The sequence below is a fragment of the Urocitellus parryii genome, chromosome 4 (assembly GCF_045843805.1).
Source record: "Urocitellus parryii isolate mUroPar1 chromosome 4, mUroPar1.hap1, whole genome shotgun sequence".
Taxonomy (NCBI): Eukaryota; Metazoa; Chordata; class Mammalia; order Rodentia; family Sciuridae; genus Urocitellus; species Urocitellus parryii.
This window is the reverse complement of record NC_135534.1, coordinates 200,678,752-200,696,703: the sequence shown is the minus strand read 5'-3', so window position 1 is coordinate 200,696,703 and position 17,952 is coordinate 200,678,752. Positions and strand designations below refer to the sequence as shown.

The 17,952-nt window shown below is 34.9% G+C and overlaps 1 protein-coding gene and 1 pseudogene across 6 annotated transcripts in view; one reads left to right on the top strand and one right to left on the bottom strand.

Moving 5' to 3' along the window:
- Dennd1a (DENN domain containing 1A) overlaps positions 1-17,952 on the top strand; it is a 523,854-nt gene that overhangs the window by 104,196 nt on the left and 401,706 nt on the right. The gene's annotated exons all lie outside the window — the stretch shown is intronic.
- On the bottom strand, positions 1,314-1,634 carry LOC113180983 (NADH dehydrogenase [ubiquinone] 1 alpha subcomplex subunit 1 pseudogene; annotated as a pseudogene).

Genomic DNA, 17,952 nt, shown 5'->3' with positions numbered 1-17,952 from the left:
ATACATTAACAAAGTTAACTGAAAAGAAGTAAAAAAAAAAAATACCCACACCAATATTTATGGAAGAATTCGATAAACTTGTCAAAATGCTATTCCTAAAAAGTTGCTAGTTCCAGATGGTTTCACTTGTGAGTATTCACGTCTTTCCAGATAATGCCAGTACCATTCAAACTGTTCTAAAATATCTTTTTCCTAATGGTATACTTCTTCATTTTAATAAGTTTTAACCAACATATGAAAATGTTAGGACAAAATGATAAGAATAAAAGGGGCTTGCTGTGGCTGTGGCTGTGGCTGAGGGATAGAGCACTCGCCTAGCACATGCGAGGCACTGGGTTCGATCCTCAGCACCACATAAAAATAAATGAAATGGGTATATTGTGTTTAACTACAACTAAAAAATAAAAAATAAAGATGATAAGAAATAATATATTGATCTTATTTATAACAAGGGAACTGACATGGATAAACAATAATAGCACTATTACTGCTCCGATTATTTTTTGAAATTCCACAAGAAAATACCTATTGTATATTTTGAATATAAAATTTCCTTATACTGTTCACTGACTTATAAATTAAAACTTCAATCCTATGAAACATTTTGGCACTTGTAAGATATATTTTCAGTAATCTATCAGTGTCTATAAAAGCTACTCCAAAACTTAGTGACTTAACACAACAGGATTTGTTATTATTATTATTATTATTATTATTATTATTATTTTTTACTGTGGATTGGTTGGATTCCCCTGCAAGTTTTTTTTCTTGAGGTATCCTCTGGAATCAGTCATTAAGCTAAAAGCTGGCATGTCCAAGATGGCTTTACCTGTGTGTCTTAAACTTCTCTTACACAGCTGGAACAGCAGGATCTTGGTGGGCCTTTCGGTGTTTATTTATATTCTCTCACTTAGTTCAGAAGTCCAGCCTCAGACCCATGGTAACCAGATCCTAAAAGGACAAACGTGGAAGGTTGCAAGCCTCTAAAAGCCTAGACCTAAAAAAGGGCTCAACATAATTTCTGCTGTATTATGTTGTTCAGAGCAAGTCAGAAAATCAGACCTGTTGAAGAAGGGAAGCAGACTGCTCAGTCTGGGGAGCAGTGGCATGTGCCATAGGGATGGGACTAGTTACTGGTGACTTCTTTGAAGATACTCTACTATACTAGCTTAAACAGAATATTACTGATGTCTTGAAGCTCCTTTGGAACCCTTCTCTGTACTCCTTATATCAATCACTTCTGCCTCCAGATAATCACCATCCCCTACCCAATTTTTTTTATTTTTCTTGTTCATTTTATTTTGGTGTTCATTTTATTTTGATTATGTATTACATAACACACTGCATGCTACATAATATATCAAATAACCTTCTAGCAGGGGTAGATGACCATACTGAGTTTTTTTCATCAATCAGGAAAATGCTTCCTTAATCAATGTTCTCCAAACCCTTTGATTTATAATAGCAATTAACTCCAGATATGCGTCTCTTTCCATCAAACTCCACTGATAGTGAAAATGGGCAGCCCTTTTTTCCTTGCCCCCATTAGTGAACCTGTGTATGTAGGCAGTGGCCACTCCCTGGATAAACAAGCAAACGCCCATTATACGTCCTAGAAGAATTTCGTACCACATTTCTGCACGATTATCTAAACCAAATCCCTACCCCTTAGCTCCTTAGAGGTACCCCACCCAATTTTTAAAGTTAACTTTCTTTTCATGATCATTTTACCATTTATGGAGGTATCTCTAAACAATATATTATTTAGTACTGTATGATTGATATGATTTATTTCTTGAAATCTTTTAAGTTTCAGTTTAAAATAATTGTGTTTTTGAAGATTATTTGTAAAACTTAGAAAAGTAAAAAGAAAAATAATCCTAATTCCAGTCTCTAGGTCTATTCCATTGATAATATTTTGGGACATTTTAACACACCTGCACACAGCCCAAATTTTTGTTGTCCTCTGAATCTCATTGTTTTGTGAGTTTGAGTGGCAAGGCTGCTTCATTATCTGAATGTATAGTATTCAGTTCCAAAATTTTGGGTTATAAACAATGAGAATTTGGATTTGTGAGTGGTGCATCCAAATTACACACACACACACACACACACACACACACACACACACACACGTTTGACTCGGAGGGTGGTGAGAGTTTGAATAATGGAAGATATCTGTGTGTATGTGTGTATGTGCGTGCGTGCATGCTCATGTATGTGTGCATACACAAGCACACATGTGTATGCATGTGTTTGGATATAATTTTAAGAAAAAGAGGTAGAGGATCACATAGTGATACTCCTCCTTAAAATTTAGAATGGAGAAATGGTCTCAGTAGGTAACTTAAATATTATTCTGCAACATTCTAAAACTTCAGTGTGCGTGACAATTACCTGGAGAGCTTGTTAAAGTAAGCTTCCTGGACTTCATGCCCAGAGTTTAAGTAGGTCTTGTATGGTCCTCAGAATGTATATTTTTAGCAAGTTTTTGGGTGATACTGATTCTGCTGGCTTAGGGCCCACAATTTGAGGACTTTTGTTCTGCAGTGATTTTTAATGGATATATTGTAGTTCTTCACATAAATGCATTATAATTTATTTAGTCAGCTCCTTATAAGACATTTGGATTGTGTAAATAGTTTTGCTATGATAAATAATATTATAATGGTCACCGTGCACATTTATTAGCATTTTCTTATAGTATATTTCTAGAATTGAATTACCTGGTCAAAGGGCTGGTTCATTCTTAAGACCTTGGTGTGTAATGCTGAATCATATTCCAGAAGGCTGTACTCATTACATTCCAACTAGGAAAATGTGAGAGATTTAAGTCAACATTCCAAAGTCTCTACGGGAAGTTTCCAGAAGGGACTACCAAAATAATTTAATATTGAAATAAGTGCATTGGCTCATTAAAATTATTATATTGTGAAGGTAATATTCATTTGAATATAAAAATTTTAATATAATAAAAAACTGGCTAATGCATATTATAGTTACACCTTGCACATGGATGATTAGCATGAAGTGGACCTCTTCAGATAAAAGAATATATTCTTCCTTAAACCTCATAAGATGTGGATCATCAGGCTCTTTATAATTTAGACTTTCCTACTGTGAAGTCACATTGTAATTTTACATTTCCTATTATAATTTTATATAAAAATGAAGTTATCTTTCATAGGAATCAAAGCAGTTCTAGAGAAGGTAATAACCTCTAGTGCTAAGGGGCCAAGACTGGGTATGAATCTTATTTCTGCCACTTGCTTTTTGACCTTAGAGTTCATTTCATCTCTAACCCTCAATTTTATACCTCTGAAATGATAATAGTAACCTGGGGTTTATATAGACAGATAGGGTATTGCTGGAACAGAGTATTAATATTTTGCTGGGATTCATGAAATTCTGCCATTAGTGACCTGCTTCCTCCAACCTTGAAGGAAGACCATAGGTGAGAGAGCAGTAGTCTCGCTATATATAGCTCTTTCTATCCCCAGGGCATTTTTTGGGGCCTTGGAAAGGTGAAGGGATGACATGATCCCTGTTTCTGGTAGGTTTCACTGTGTTTTGAATGCCTCTTTGCTTTCCTCTTTTTTTTTTTTTTAAATATTTTTAGTTGTGGATGGACAGATTAACTTTATTTTGTTTAGTTTTTTATGTGGTGCTGAGTATCGAACCCACTGACTCACACATGGTAGGCAAGCGCTCTACCATTGAGCCACAACCCGAGCCCTACTTACTTTCCTCTTTTATGTTATCTACTTCATTCCTTTAACTTTTTCACTAGATCTTGAGGAAAATTTTATCAATTCCAAAATGTGTAAAAGCTCTTCAAAAATTTTACAGTGCTTTGTGAATTCAAAATAACATGATATTTGGCTCTATTCAAGGGCTTTAGATGCGAATCACTCAGTGGCCTCAACGGTAGCATTATAGAGTTAGGTGATTATTTATATTCCTCCCAGATTATATTTTTTTGAACTTTTAGAATTTTTATCTATAACACATTCACACTTTAGGTAGGTTATATTATACAAGTTTATTTGGGGGATGGGGTTGTAGCTCAGTGGTAGTGTACTTGCCATCACGGGTGAGGCACTGGTTTGATTCTCAGCACCACATACAAATAAGTAAAATAAAGGTATTGTGTCCATCTACAACAAAAAAATTGAAAAACAAACAAACAAAAAAACAACACTATTTGTAATTTGAATTATAAATTTTCTTAGAAATAACTTCATCTATAGCATTTAACTTCTTAGGCTAATTCATAAAGCCTATTTCATCCCCTTGACCCCATTGGTGGGGGCAGTTTGATGCATATGAAATTTTGGACTTTGGAGTCATACAAACATGATATTCAGTCTCAGTTCTGTCACCTAATACCTCTGTAACTGTGGGAATTCAACTACCCTTGAAGATTTTGTTTGTTTCTTTATAAATTAAGGATAATAGTGCTCACGTGGTAGGATTGTTATGAAGATTAAAAAGGAAAATGTTAAGTTACTTTGGGGCCTAGTGCCACATATGTCCTTGATAATTGTTGTTTCTTTTTTCCTTATCTTTTTTGAACATATTGTTGTAACTTTCCTTTTTGAGTTATTATAGAAGTTTTGTTGTTTTTTGAATAGATTGCTAGATTGTCCTAAAAACTATAGATATGTTTAAGCTTCCTCACATTGTAGAATATTATATAATAAAGGAGAGTAAAGTCAGTTTGGAAAATTAGGTCATAATAATGTATATCTTTAAAATTTCTCTTAGAAAACATGATTTTAGTAAAACTTCCCCTCCTTTTTTGGGATTAAGTATTTGAAGTTACTCCTGATCTTCAGCACATGGGCTGAGGGAAATTATATCCTGAACGAATAATTTTTAAGAATACAGCTGTTTGTGATATCTTTGTAATGCAGGTACTGTTTTTATTTCCACCTAAGTTGAATATGATTTAATTTCCTGCTTCACTTCATCACTTTTTTTTTTTCCCTAGTGGGATTTGGTTTATAGAGTTGACATTGTTTTTAGGTTTATATTTTTAATGGAGAAGGTTGTCGGCTTTAGGAAGTCCTTTAAGGGAGTGGAATTCATTTGCTTTTAGTAAAGCTGGAATCACTGTTAAACTCACAAAAATTATCTTTCAATGGATAGTATGTAACTGAACAATTAAAAAAATGTTATTAGGATTGATGTTATTCCAATTATTGTTTCTTTAGTTTTCCTTGTTTAAATTTTTATTAAGGTAGCATCACTTGGACACAGGAAGCTTGTCTGCATTATTCTATTTATAAAGAAATGGTTGTTCTCTGATTTGATTGTTTGAATTGTGTGAATTGGGGAGTAATGTTTTTTTAGCATGACACTTTGGGAACTGCTACTTGGTTAGGATACTTTTGTTCCAAGGTCTCTTTGAGTCAGATCCTATTAAAAGTGAAATGTGACAAGCTGTGTAACAATGAAAATATTTGAACAATACAATACTTGTATTATTATTGTATGGCTTTGAGGAAAACCTCATACTGTGTCTAATTGAATTTATTATGCTTAATGAATTTTTTAAACCAAAGGGTACCTTTTTTGTTTACTTGATCATCCAGTTTACATTTTTTAAGTGTATGTAAAATATAGTATAAAATATATAGAATGCTTTAAAATTTGCAGCCTGAAAGATAATTATATAGCAGTTACACTATAACATTTGCAAAGAAATACTGTTAAAAATGACATTCTCAATAAGTTAGGTTCTAATAAATGGCTGGAAAAGGAAGGGGTAAAAATATTAAATTAACATTTGCTTTCATTAGTAGTTCCTGTGAATTTTTATAATAGAATTGATCACAGTGAATTTATTTGGTAAATTATCAATGTCCATGTTGTGAACCTCCTTCAGAATGCCTGCCTTATGGTATCATATTCAGAAACATATCATTAATTTTAAGTAGTGTTCTTTTTCAAGAGAACAAAAAATTCAAATTTAGCTGCTTGATACTTGTTATACTATGTAAATTATTATGGTAAATGTAATATTATGTAAAAATCTCTAAAGTGGTTACATAGGGATTTGAATCCATGAAGTAATTTTTATTAGTTTATGTAAGAATATCACTATGAATCAAATTTAGGAAGGATTGCAGTAGAATCAAGCAAGATGTTCTTTTTTCTTAACACTATAACTATGGAATAAGTGTTTCTCTAAATGATCCTTTTTTAAATCTCAGTTTTGGAAAGGAGTAAGAAGCTAGTGTGTGAGACTGTAAATTTTGAGAGCTAGGAAAAAGTTTAGTTTTGTGTTTCCGTGACACTGTCTTAAAACTTGGTATTTTATAAGCATTAAAAAAAAAAAAAAAGAAAGCTGGTAGAAATGTCTCAGTGCTTTGGTTTTGCCTAACCTGTTTTTTCTTGCTTGATGATCTAATACCTGTCTGGAAAGGTGAATCAGTCCCCCCTGCTATCCCTCCACCCGCCAGGTCTGAGAAAAACTGACTCAGTATATTCTGTTCCACCAAATATCACTAGTTAGGACTTGTCATATTTAAATGATATTAAGCAATATTAAACCCTTTCCTTGATCCCACCCACCCCCCAAGAGGACTTTGAAAGATGTCCTTAGGAGTTGGAAATAAAAAGACTATGCACGACCAGGCAGTTCTGCTATTTGAAAGACTTATCTAATTGAAAAAAATGACCTGCTCACAGCCTTCATAAAAATAAATTACAGTTGGATTAAAGAACAAAAGAAAACATAAGAATATTTTTAGAGGTCTAGGTAAGAAATGAGTTCATGAATAAGATATTTAAAAAAACACAAATTATGATGGAAAGACTTGGTTTGACTGCACTAAAGGTTTTTATTTTTTGTACCAGAGATTGAACCCAGGGGCACTTAACCACCGATCCACATTCCCAGCTTATTTATTTTTTATTTTGAGACAGGGTCTTGGCTAAGTTGTTTAGGGTCCCACTAAATTGCTAAGGCTGGCTTTTAACTTGTGATCCTCTTCCCTTCCCTTCCTAAGCCACTGGGATTACAACTATACTAAGATTTGAAAATTTGGTGTGGCAAAATAAACTGAACAGAATAAAAAGAAAGTTATCAGATTGGAAGAATTTTTGCATGTTTTAGATCCAGAATACATAAGGAACTTGAAGAATATAAAGATGGCTAAAAAATTAAACAACAAAGGTCACTAAAGAATTCAATGTTTAAAAATCATGAAAAGAAGTCACTAAAAATACAAATTAAAATCATGAGCTACTATCCTGACTAGGAGAGGATTGAAAGTGGCTCACCTTTTCTAAGGAATTTTAGATTCCCATTGCTAGTGTTTTATCAAGTCTGTATAACAGTAATTCTCAAAATGTGGTTCCTAGACTGGCAGCATCAGCATCAACTGAGATCTTGTTAGTAATGCAAGTTATTGGAGTACCACTCCAGACGTACTGAACTGAATCTAGCCCATTAGACAATTTGGATACATGCATAAACTTGATAACTTCTTTAGAACCATAGTGATTAATACTATATGTTTTAGAAAAGATTCATATCCTCAGACTTAACTCTTTTACATCATACATGGGTATGATTATGTGCCAATAATTTCATCCCTTCTAGTCATCTGAGGGTGATGATATCTATCTTAAAGAGTTGTAATGCTTGAGTGATATCGCATGGTCTATGCCTGTCCTGTAGCATGTAACAAAAACAAGTATTTCACAAATGAAATAGGTATTTCATAAAGTCTTTTGTAGAAGACTTGGCTAGAAGTATTTCTGAATCAAACTACCTGGAGAATTTAGTAAGAACAATTCATAGTAAAATTCCATTCAAGTGATTACGAATGGAAGGCAGCTCATTCTGTTTGGCACTGTGCTGGAATGCCTGCACCTTCATCCATGGAAAAAGCACAGTGGTGAGGAGATGTGGTTCTGGTCTTGGGAGCAGTTAGTTTCTTTGTCTGAGAGACAAGTACTTAGATGAGAGAAGGCATAGTCTATGATTCTGAAGGATTAGACACACAATCAGGTGCTGAGTGATCTACATAGCTGCCAAAACAGTGGAAGCTTATAGGGGAGAGCAGTCCGTGTGAGTTGAAGCAGTGGGTGGATTCCTGGAAGAACTGTTAAACTGTTGCAGTCATTTTAAAAAAATATTTTAGTTGGGCTGGTTGTGGCTCAGTGATAGAGCACTTGATTAGCATGTGTGAGGCCCTGGGTTTAAACCTCAGCACACATAAAATAAATGAATAAAATAAAACTATAAAAATATTTTTAGTTGTAGATGGACAAAATATCTGTATTTTACTTATTTATTGTTTTATATGGTGCTGAGGTTCCAACCCAGTGTCTCATATGTGGCGGTCTATCACTGAGCTCTAAGGCAGGCGTTCTACCACTGAGCTATAACCCGAGCCTGAAGGTCATTTAAGTACAATTTCCCATGAGCGTATTTCTTTATTTACGAATTTCATAAAAATATGAACCTTGTTAAAAATGTAGAAAATAAGGAAAATCACATGTAATTTCATAACTCAGAGACTTATGGCTAGACATGTTAGTGAATTAACTTTTAGTTTTGTAAAACATTTTAAAAATACTAATTACTATTGCAGTATGATAGATCCTCTTTTTCTTCAGTGCTAGGGTGGTAACTCAGGGCATTATGGCATACTAGGCAAGCACTCTTTTACAAACCACTCTCCCAGTTCTAAATGTTTACATTCTATTTTGAGTTAATTCTTCATAATGAAATGATATTATTACAGAAACCACTTAATGATGATATAAATATTGTGTCACTTGAGTTTATTAATGTTCCTTTTTCAGTTTTTAAAAAATATATTTTTTTTAGGTGTAGTTGGACACAATGCCTTTATTTTATTTACTTATTTTTATGTGGTGCTGAGGATCAAACCCAGGGCCTTGCACGTGCTAGGCGGGCACTCTACCACTGAGCCCCAGCCCCAGCCCCTCTTTTTCAGTTTTTGAAGTCATCCTTGAAACATGCATTTAAAAAGTTATTTGCTTTTCTGATTACTTTCTTGAGATAGATTTTGCTTTGTAGAATTATTATGGACATTCTTAATGTTTTTGAGGTCTGCTGCCAAATTATTTGCCAAAAGGAGTATTAGTTGATCCCTTTCTTTGCTCATTCTTTCTTTCACTTGGCATTTATATGCTAGACCCTATTTCAGGTACTGGGTATATGATGTTGAACAAAACAGGCAAAAATGTCTGTGTTCATAAAGCAAACATCCTAGTAGGGGAAAAATAAGTTAAATATGCAGTATGTTGGATGGTTAAATGCCCTGAGAAAAATGGTACAGGAAAAGGGAATAGGAATGGTGGGGATAGGAAATTGTACTGGTAAATGTGGTCAGGGAAGATCACATTAGGAATTAACTTATAAATAAGGGTCTGATATAAATAAGGGTCTGAGAGAACGCTCCTTGCTACTTAGCTGACTGACTGACTAGCAAGGCAGAGACCATGAATAGAAATGTGGCATGTGTGTTTGAGGCATAGCATGTGCCTATGGCTGCCAAGGCTGGGGTAGAGTTAGGAGAGCAGTAGGATGGTGAGTCAGGGAGGTGCTGGAGAACTAAGGATGCTTTTGAAGAGGACTTGACATGAATTTTATAGGATTCCTCTGGTTGCTCTTTTGAGGACAGACTGTAGGAAATTGGAGGCAGAAGTAGGGAAATATGTTAGGAGGCAGTTATTACTATAACTAGGTGGAAAATATATAGTGGCTTACGCCAGGATGGTAGTGGTGCAGATGGAGATAAATGGTCAGTATTGAAATATGTCTGAATGATTTAATCAACAGGCTTAGCTGACACATTGGATCTGAGATATAAGAATAAGATCAGGAGTTCACTTTTTTTAAATATTTTTTTTAGTTGTAGATAAATACAATATCTTTATTTATTTTTATGTGGTACTAAGGATTGAACCCAGTATCTCACACATGCTGGGCAAGTGCTCTACCGCTGAACTACAGTCCCAGCCCCAGGAGTTCAGTTTTATACATGTTGAATTTGAGGTATCAAGCTGAGATGTTCAGTAGGCAGTTAGATAAATGAGTTTGGAATTGGGGGATATTGAGAAATAAATTTAAACTTGATAGGGCATATTTGAATTTGAAGTGATAAGATTGAAAGAGATGAGCAAGGATGACATCAAGAAAAAAAGTGAATGAAGAAGTCCAAGGCCTGAGCTCTGGGCACTTTAAAAGGAAGAAGTCAGCAGGAGCCTGAGGAGGATCCAGTGGTACATGGGAGTGGCTGATCAGAAAACACAGAGTAATGTGAGGAGGCGGAAGCAATCACAAGTATGAGGTGATGCTTACAGGTCAACTGAAGATTGATTATTAATATTAGCAGTCAAAAAAAGAGGTCATTGATTTGACCACTGGTATATAGGTGGTTTTAGAGAAGTGATGGGATGAAAGTTTGATTGGCTTGAGTCCAAGAGAGTTGGGAGCAGGGAGAGGAACTGGTAGTAGTGAGCATAGACACTTCCTTTGAGGAACATATCTAGAAAGAGAATGAGAGATGGGGTATAGCTATTGGAGAAGGAGCTTGACCTTTTAAAAAATGTTTGCAGAAATAATAGCATGTTTGTATACTGATGAGAAAGATCCAATAGAGAGGTAAAATTAATTTTTTTTCATTATTGGTTGTTCAAAACATTACAAAGCTCTAATTAAAAGGGAGAATTGATGGAGATATATGGGAATTGTTAAGAGGGGATGGGATCTTTCTTCACAAATGGATAACAGTGGCCTTTGTAAGGGTCAAGGCCAGTTATTCTCATAATAGGATGAAGGCAGAGTCTATAGGGAGGGGGACTGGATGGGTATAGGTGATAGAAAGGGTCCTGTGGGAGTTCTCTTCTGATTGCTCTGTTTTCCCAGTGAAATGGCAAATAAGATAATAGCAAATGAGGATAAAGAGCATTGGAGGTTTGAGGGGAGAGGAGAAAATATGAAATAGCCACTGAAAAGAGCAAGAGGATAAATGAGGGAAGGAAAATGTGGTATGGTTAGCTGAGTTGTACTAAACCCCACTTCTGGTTGATAAACGATCTTAATAATTCATGATTATGTGAGATTGTTTTGTTCAGCCACAGTCAGCTACAGGGGTGCAGTTGAGCAGCTGGATTTAATGAGGATCAGAGGTTGACCAAGTAAAGATGACAAAGTGAGAGGCACAAGGGAGCTGAGGATATATATAAGGAATAGCTATAACAATAGAATGTAAGCTGGGCTGGGAGGACAGTGTAGATTGGAGACAGATGAAGGCAGTGGAAAGGCTGGTAGAGTGTAAATCCCTATGAGACTGAAGAGAACAGAGAATGAAGCAGCAAGTGACCAGGAGAGGTCATGACTAGAAACTGAGATGCTTAAAATTGTGATTACTGAGGGGGATTTAGAATAGATAACAGTAGAGTTTAGTGTTTGGCTATGAGAGTTGAGGTTAGATAGAGGATAGGATTTTGGGTGGATAGGAGGCCAAGGAATGAAGAGTTTGGGGATTTGGTAGGATCGTTTATGTGAGTGGCAAAACCCGTAAGATGTGGTGGGAGTAGTGTAAAGTGAGTCTGAGTGTGCCAGGATCTATATCACTGAAGGAAGGAGGAGTAACCTTGGGATTAGTAGATGACAGCAAAGCAGAGCAGGGAGAGGGAATGGTCTGGTGACCTGAGGTTAAAATCTGGGGTTTTAGAGAAGAGGAAGAGAGGATGGTCTGGAAGTGGCAACAAGGAAGAGTCCACCTATTCCACCCCCAGGTCAGGGGGGAGGAGGGCAGATAAGAAACATCACCACTTGAGAGGGCTCCAGAGGAGCCCATTCTTACTTGGGTCCCAGTAAGAATGTAAGAATGAGAAGGGAATTTATGCAGGAGAGGCTGAGAATTTGCTGCTGGTTGACCACAAGTGCCAGAAAACAAGCGTTGTGGGCTGAAGGGAGTGTGTGTGAGGGTGCAGTGTTGTGCTCTTCCTTTGGCGACCTCATTTAAAATTAATTTTGCTTTTGATGGAGGACATGGTTCTTTGTCTTTTAATTTTTTAAAAAGTGCTAGTGTGGGGCTAGGGTTGTGGCTCAGTGGTAGAGCACTTGCCTAGCATGTGTGAGGCACTGGGTTTGATTCTCAGCACTACATATAAATAAATAAAATAAAGGTCCATTGACAACTAAAAAATATTTTTTAAAAAGTGCTAGTGTGATTGAATGTTAAGTTGTATAAGACTGTACAGTTGGCCAGAGGTATAAATTGTTATGCCTTAAGCACATCTTTTGAAAAGGTCTGATTGGGATTCTGGGAAGAGAAGGAAGATGACAAGAACTTGTCAGGTTTTGTGGGAAAGTGAAGTGATTAGACTAATTAGACTTGGAGATTAATAATTAAGAAATGGAGAGGAAATTGGGTAGGTTGTCTTAATGGTGAGGCTAAGGACTCTAGACCAGCTTTACAACATAAAGGTCTTGAAACATGAAAAGTGGTATAGGTCCTATAAATTTTTAATGTAGAATTACCATATGATCCAACATTCCACTAGTGGCATATACCCAAAAGAAGTGGAAACAGGAACTTGAACAGATTTATGTATGCCCATATAAGCAGACCAATAAACAATAGGTGAAAGGTTAAAATCTCTCAAGTATCCATTGATGGAATAATGGATAAACAGTGTGGCATATACATAAATGGAATTTTATTCGGCTTTAAAAAGGAACAACATTCTGACACATGTTGCAACATGGAGGAACCTTGAAGACATTATGCCAAGTGATGTAAGTCCATCATAAGGGGACAAATGCTGTATGATTCCACTTTGATGAGGTTTCTATATAAATTATATAGAAACAGAACACAGATGGTGTTTGCCAGTGGCTGGGAGGAGGGGATAATTAAGAGGTGGCATTTAATGGGTTTAAAGTCTCAGTTGGGGAAGATGAAAGGTTCTGGAGATAGATTGGTGGTGATTGTTGCATAACAGTGTGAATTACTTAATGTCACAGTGCCATGCACTGGAAGTTAGTTCAAGTGGTAAATTTTATGTCATTATTTTGACACAGTTTAAAAAAGTGATATTTAGTATGTTAACCACTTCTGATAATATAGAGGTAGTAGGCAGCAATATGCCTGGGGGAGAGAGGCAAAATTTTGGTAAAAGAAAATTTTCTCTTGACAGGCACTGTGTGTTTCACTTGTGGAGATGTCAGCTTTTATCTATGCTATATGCACTAGGTTGGTCTTAGCACTAGGGTTCTGAGTATGGTTTAGAGGAACTAGGAAACACATTTTCTTAAGGAGGATATTTTTTTCTCTGTTCTTATTTACTGTTTAATTTTTTTCATGGATGATACAAAGATAACATCTAGCCTTCAAAATTATCCTGTTTTTAATGAGTTCATCTTCTAAATATTGTGTTCACTAGTTGGGTGCTAGTTACTTTGTAGTCATTTTATTTATATCCTGAACTTGGCAAAGGAATTTAAATAAAGGAATTGGAAAGCTCTCATTCATAATCTGCTAAGGCCTATTTCATGACAACATGTTTTAGTTATTTGTCCAGATGTATTCTTATTGTTCAGTCACAATAATGACTAGAAGACAGATCAACATGAAGACATAAATAAATAAAGCCAAAAAAGAAAGCCAGTGTTGGATTCTTTGGATTCTGATGGATCCAGGCTGAATCCTAGCTCTGTTACTTAACTGTGAATTTGCTCTTAGTGAGCTTCACTTTCCTTATTAATAAATATTAATACATCTTCTTACCTGGTAGGGTTGTTGTGATTAAAGAAAGCAAGCAAAACCACTTATGGTAATATCTGGTATATTGAGGCATTCAGTAAATGGTAGCTGGTAGTGGTATAATTCTCACTGAAAAATGTTAAAATGTTTACTGGACCTCTGTGGGTGAAACCCAGTCTGCAAACCTAGAAAGCAAAGATATTAGCAGAAAGGTCCTTCAATTTCTACATATTCACCTCAGGGTTTCTGTAAATCTGGGAGAATCCCTAATGCATCTGATGTTTACAGATCATTAGCAAACAGATGCCAGGAGGCAAAAAATAAACTGTAGCTTAAAGACTTTGGAGCCACTGACAAAGTAGGGAAAATCAGTTTCTGATAAAGTTATTTCTAAGTGAGGCAATGGGAAATTTTAATTGAGTTTATAAAAGTTTATTTCAGGAACACCCATATTTCCAATTTGAGGCACACCTATACATCTGTAGCCATTTAATTTATAGTGCTTGCTTATTTCTCCATTGGGGTTAATAACATAACAACAACTAATATTTATTGTGTGCTTACCACATTCCAATGTGATATTTAGGAAGCCTATAGCATTCAAAGTCTTGTTTTCAATTGGATGTTTTGAAATTGGCCTTTTATCCACTTGGAGAAACAGTGTATTTAATGAGTTTATTTTATTCTGTTATACTTCAGATATTTGTTGGTTATTTATAATAGGCAAGACATTTTGTAGGAGGCAAAGCTAAGAAAAACACGGGACCTGGCCTCACAAATTTCTCCTCTTTATACTGTATACTGTTAAGAAGTAAGCATAGTGCATCCTGGAATGAACTTTGGTCTAATATCCCTTCTCTGCCAGCTCTTCCCAAAAGCTTTTTTCCCGTCTGGACAAGGATAAATGCTCCTCTGTTAATCCTGTGGAAGAGCTGAGCAAGTCTTATGGTAACAACTTGTTTAATTCTGTGTTTTCCAATTAGGGTTAGCTAGACTGCAAACTCCTCGAGGTCAGGAGACTGTGGCTTATTCATCAACTGGGCCAGCCACATCAAGTGTTTGAACCATGATTGAATACTAATTTTATAACTTTAGACAAGTTTGAAAAGTCCTAGACAAACCTCTTGATTTCTTTGTGTTAAAGTTGTTGCAATGGTCCTGATAGCATAGCTTTCATGAACTTAAAAACAGAAATTTTTACTAATGCTGATCATAGCACTGGCACATAGTGGGTACTCCATCAATAGCTTAATATTTGAATCGGTAATTAAGTCATCTCTTTTCACCAAATTTGACAGATGTGATATATCTATTTATGAAGACCATATGCAGTGATATCACCTTTGTAATACATAAAGGGCACAGCTGTCATTTAGGTTAACTCTAAAGTAATTATTCATATTGACATAAAAATGTGACACTCATTCAGAAAGATAGACTAGGGCTGGGGTCTAGCTCAGTTTTAGACCACCTGCCTTAGGCCCTGACCCAGGTTTCAATCCTCAGTATGGCAAAATAAAATGAAGAGATGGGTTAAAGTGAATCCTAGATCATAGAAACATTACATGAAGCCTGATATTAAAGCCATTAAACCAACTTCATCTATGTGTTTTCTATCAATTTGATTCGTTTTAGGAATTAGTTCTAAACTCTTAACTAATTTAAAAAGCTCCTAAATATTAGAATTTAAATAGTAATAAAAATTGAAAGCTAAGATATGCAGTAGGGAGAAGGCAAACTTGTTCTTTTGGCATCCCCACCCCACCCTGTTTAGCATACATTTACCCTCTTTTCCATTTTAAAGCCCTTTTTGGAATTTCACTTAGGTTTTGCTTTTAGGGTACACATGACATAAATTTGGTTAAGGATCATATTTATATTCCTTTTGTAGATAAAGTTATGAAAAAATTTCAAATTATTGGTAGGCAGTGGCATTTTCTGGGTGAAATCCATCAGCACTCTCCAGAAGGAAATTTGAAACTCTAGATTTTACTGTATAATGTCAATGGACTCATTATTTGTAGAACAGCTGATGCATTTAGGACTTGTTGATTCACTTAATTGCTAACTGTACAACATTCATAACTCCAACAACTGAAAACAATAGGTTAGTATCTGTTGTTTATGCATAAATAGTCACATTGTAGCAGGATATGTAGAAAGGCAGAGTATGTTAGTCGGAGGAGGAATGGGGCATGTGAATGGTCCCATTGCTTGCCATACCAAGGTGGGTTTTGCTCTTTTCCTTCAAAAATACTCTTTGTGCTTTTATTATAGGTGTAGATGGTCAACTGTTTCTATGTTATCAGGCTGGCTACTGTTGAAATAGTATTTAATTGTATTTTAAATTCCAATGTTAGGGAGGGGGATGCCGGAACAGAATTGTGGCTTAAAATTGGGATGATGAGTCCTAATTAGAATAAATTATAATCCGAGTGTATATAATGTGTCAAAATACACTACTATCATGTATATCTAAAAAGACCAAATAAAAAATGATCTTAAAATTGAGATGATACAATGTTTTTCTATCTTACAGTTTCATGATTCAGAGTTAATATATGGAATAGTTTTTTTTAAGTTACAGATTCCTTTATATACTGAAACCAAGTAAATGTTTATTTAAAGTTCTTAAAAATGATTTTTTCCTAATTTGTGAGTTAGACTCCTTTGAAATTTTAATGGTAAATCTGCATTTTAAAACCAGTAACTTAAAAAAATAGTAATTTTTAATTTAGAAATGTTTGAAAGACAAAGTCTTTTTGTTTCATCACCAAGGAAAACCTGTTGATTTTTTTAAATATGTAAAATATTTGAAGCAGTCCTCTTAAAATATGCTATTTTTAATAAGTAAATTTTAACTATCATAAAAGGAATAATTTACTAGAATAATTGTATTCAGTTAAAGTGCTGAGCTAATAATTCAGATATTTTACAATATAAAGTAAATGAAGCTGAATTTTTTCGTAAATTTAATAGGTTTAATAGGCAGTGTCCTTGAAGTTCTTTATTTAGCCCAGTCCAGTTTGTAGTCACACTATCAGGAAACTTTAATTCTGCATTATGCAACATTTTAAAAAAACTTTTCCTTGCAGATTAAAAGAAAGTTTATTTCTGAATGTGTTTTGGGAAAGATTGAGCTGGTCTTCACAAGGTAGCACAACTTCTTAACCATTTTCTGAGTCTACATTTTTTATGTGTGAATCTGGAAAATGCCATTAATGAAAGAATAGTGTAGTGGTCTATTATCCTGTTTGCAGCATATTCCCATCTTCTCATCTGGAAAATTAAATCTGATTACAGTTTGGATTAACATTTAGAGTTGTGGGAAGAAGAAGGTAGTATCTTAAACTCCATGAAATTGAACAATGAGATTATATCATTTATAGCTAATGTTAAAGTCCTACTTTTTTAAAGAGCAGATTTTTAAAATTATGAATTTAAAAGTGTTAAGTATTTTGTTTCTTATAGACTGAAATATCTTAGAGATAATGTAATGTTTTCTGCCTTGATGTTAAAAGTGAAAGCAGTGTGGATTTCCGTGTTAACTGCTACATTGGCAGCTTCTCTTAAATTTTCTAAAGAAGCTCCAGTTACAGAAGTTACTGACATTTGGCCAATATGCAGTTATTACTAATTTCAAACAAACGAAGTCAGTATATTTTTAAATCAATTAAATAATATGTCATGAATTAACTCTTCAAGTAGAGTCATTTGTGTGATGGAGAGGGAAATGGAGAAATAATTTGGTTTTGTGTGTGTGTGTGTGTGTGTGTGTGTGTGTATTCATTACTAGTTACTGATGTGCAAACGAGCCCTCATATATAACTATGGTGCTTTTATGAATTATTTTGTATTTCTGTTGTAAAAGATCTGTCTACCACGTTTTCTAGGAACTTTAAACCTAAGGCAGAACTCAAGGATTTTGGAGCCTGTGTAAAATAATTTATAGCACCTTTCTAGTAAGTCTTGCCCAAACTCTTATTCTATTAATTAAACATCCTGTGGCAATCTGGTATATCTTAAAGATTTAAAAGTATGTATGAAAGACTAGAAAGCATAGAGATGGAAGAAAATTAGCCTTTCTTAAAAAAAAAAAAAGAAAAGAAATAAGACATCTTTGTTCCATGTTCCCCCTGATGTGAAGATGTAGCCTTTATGCATGGTTATATTCTCTGCCTGAATGAGA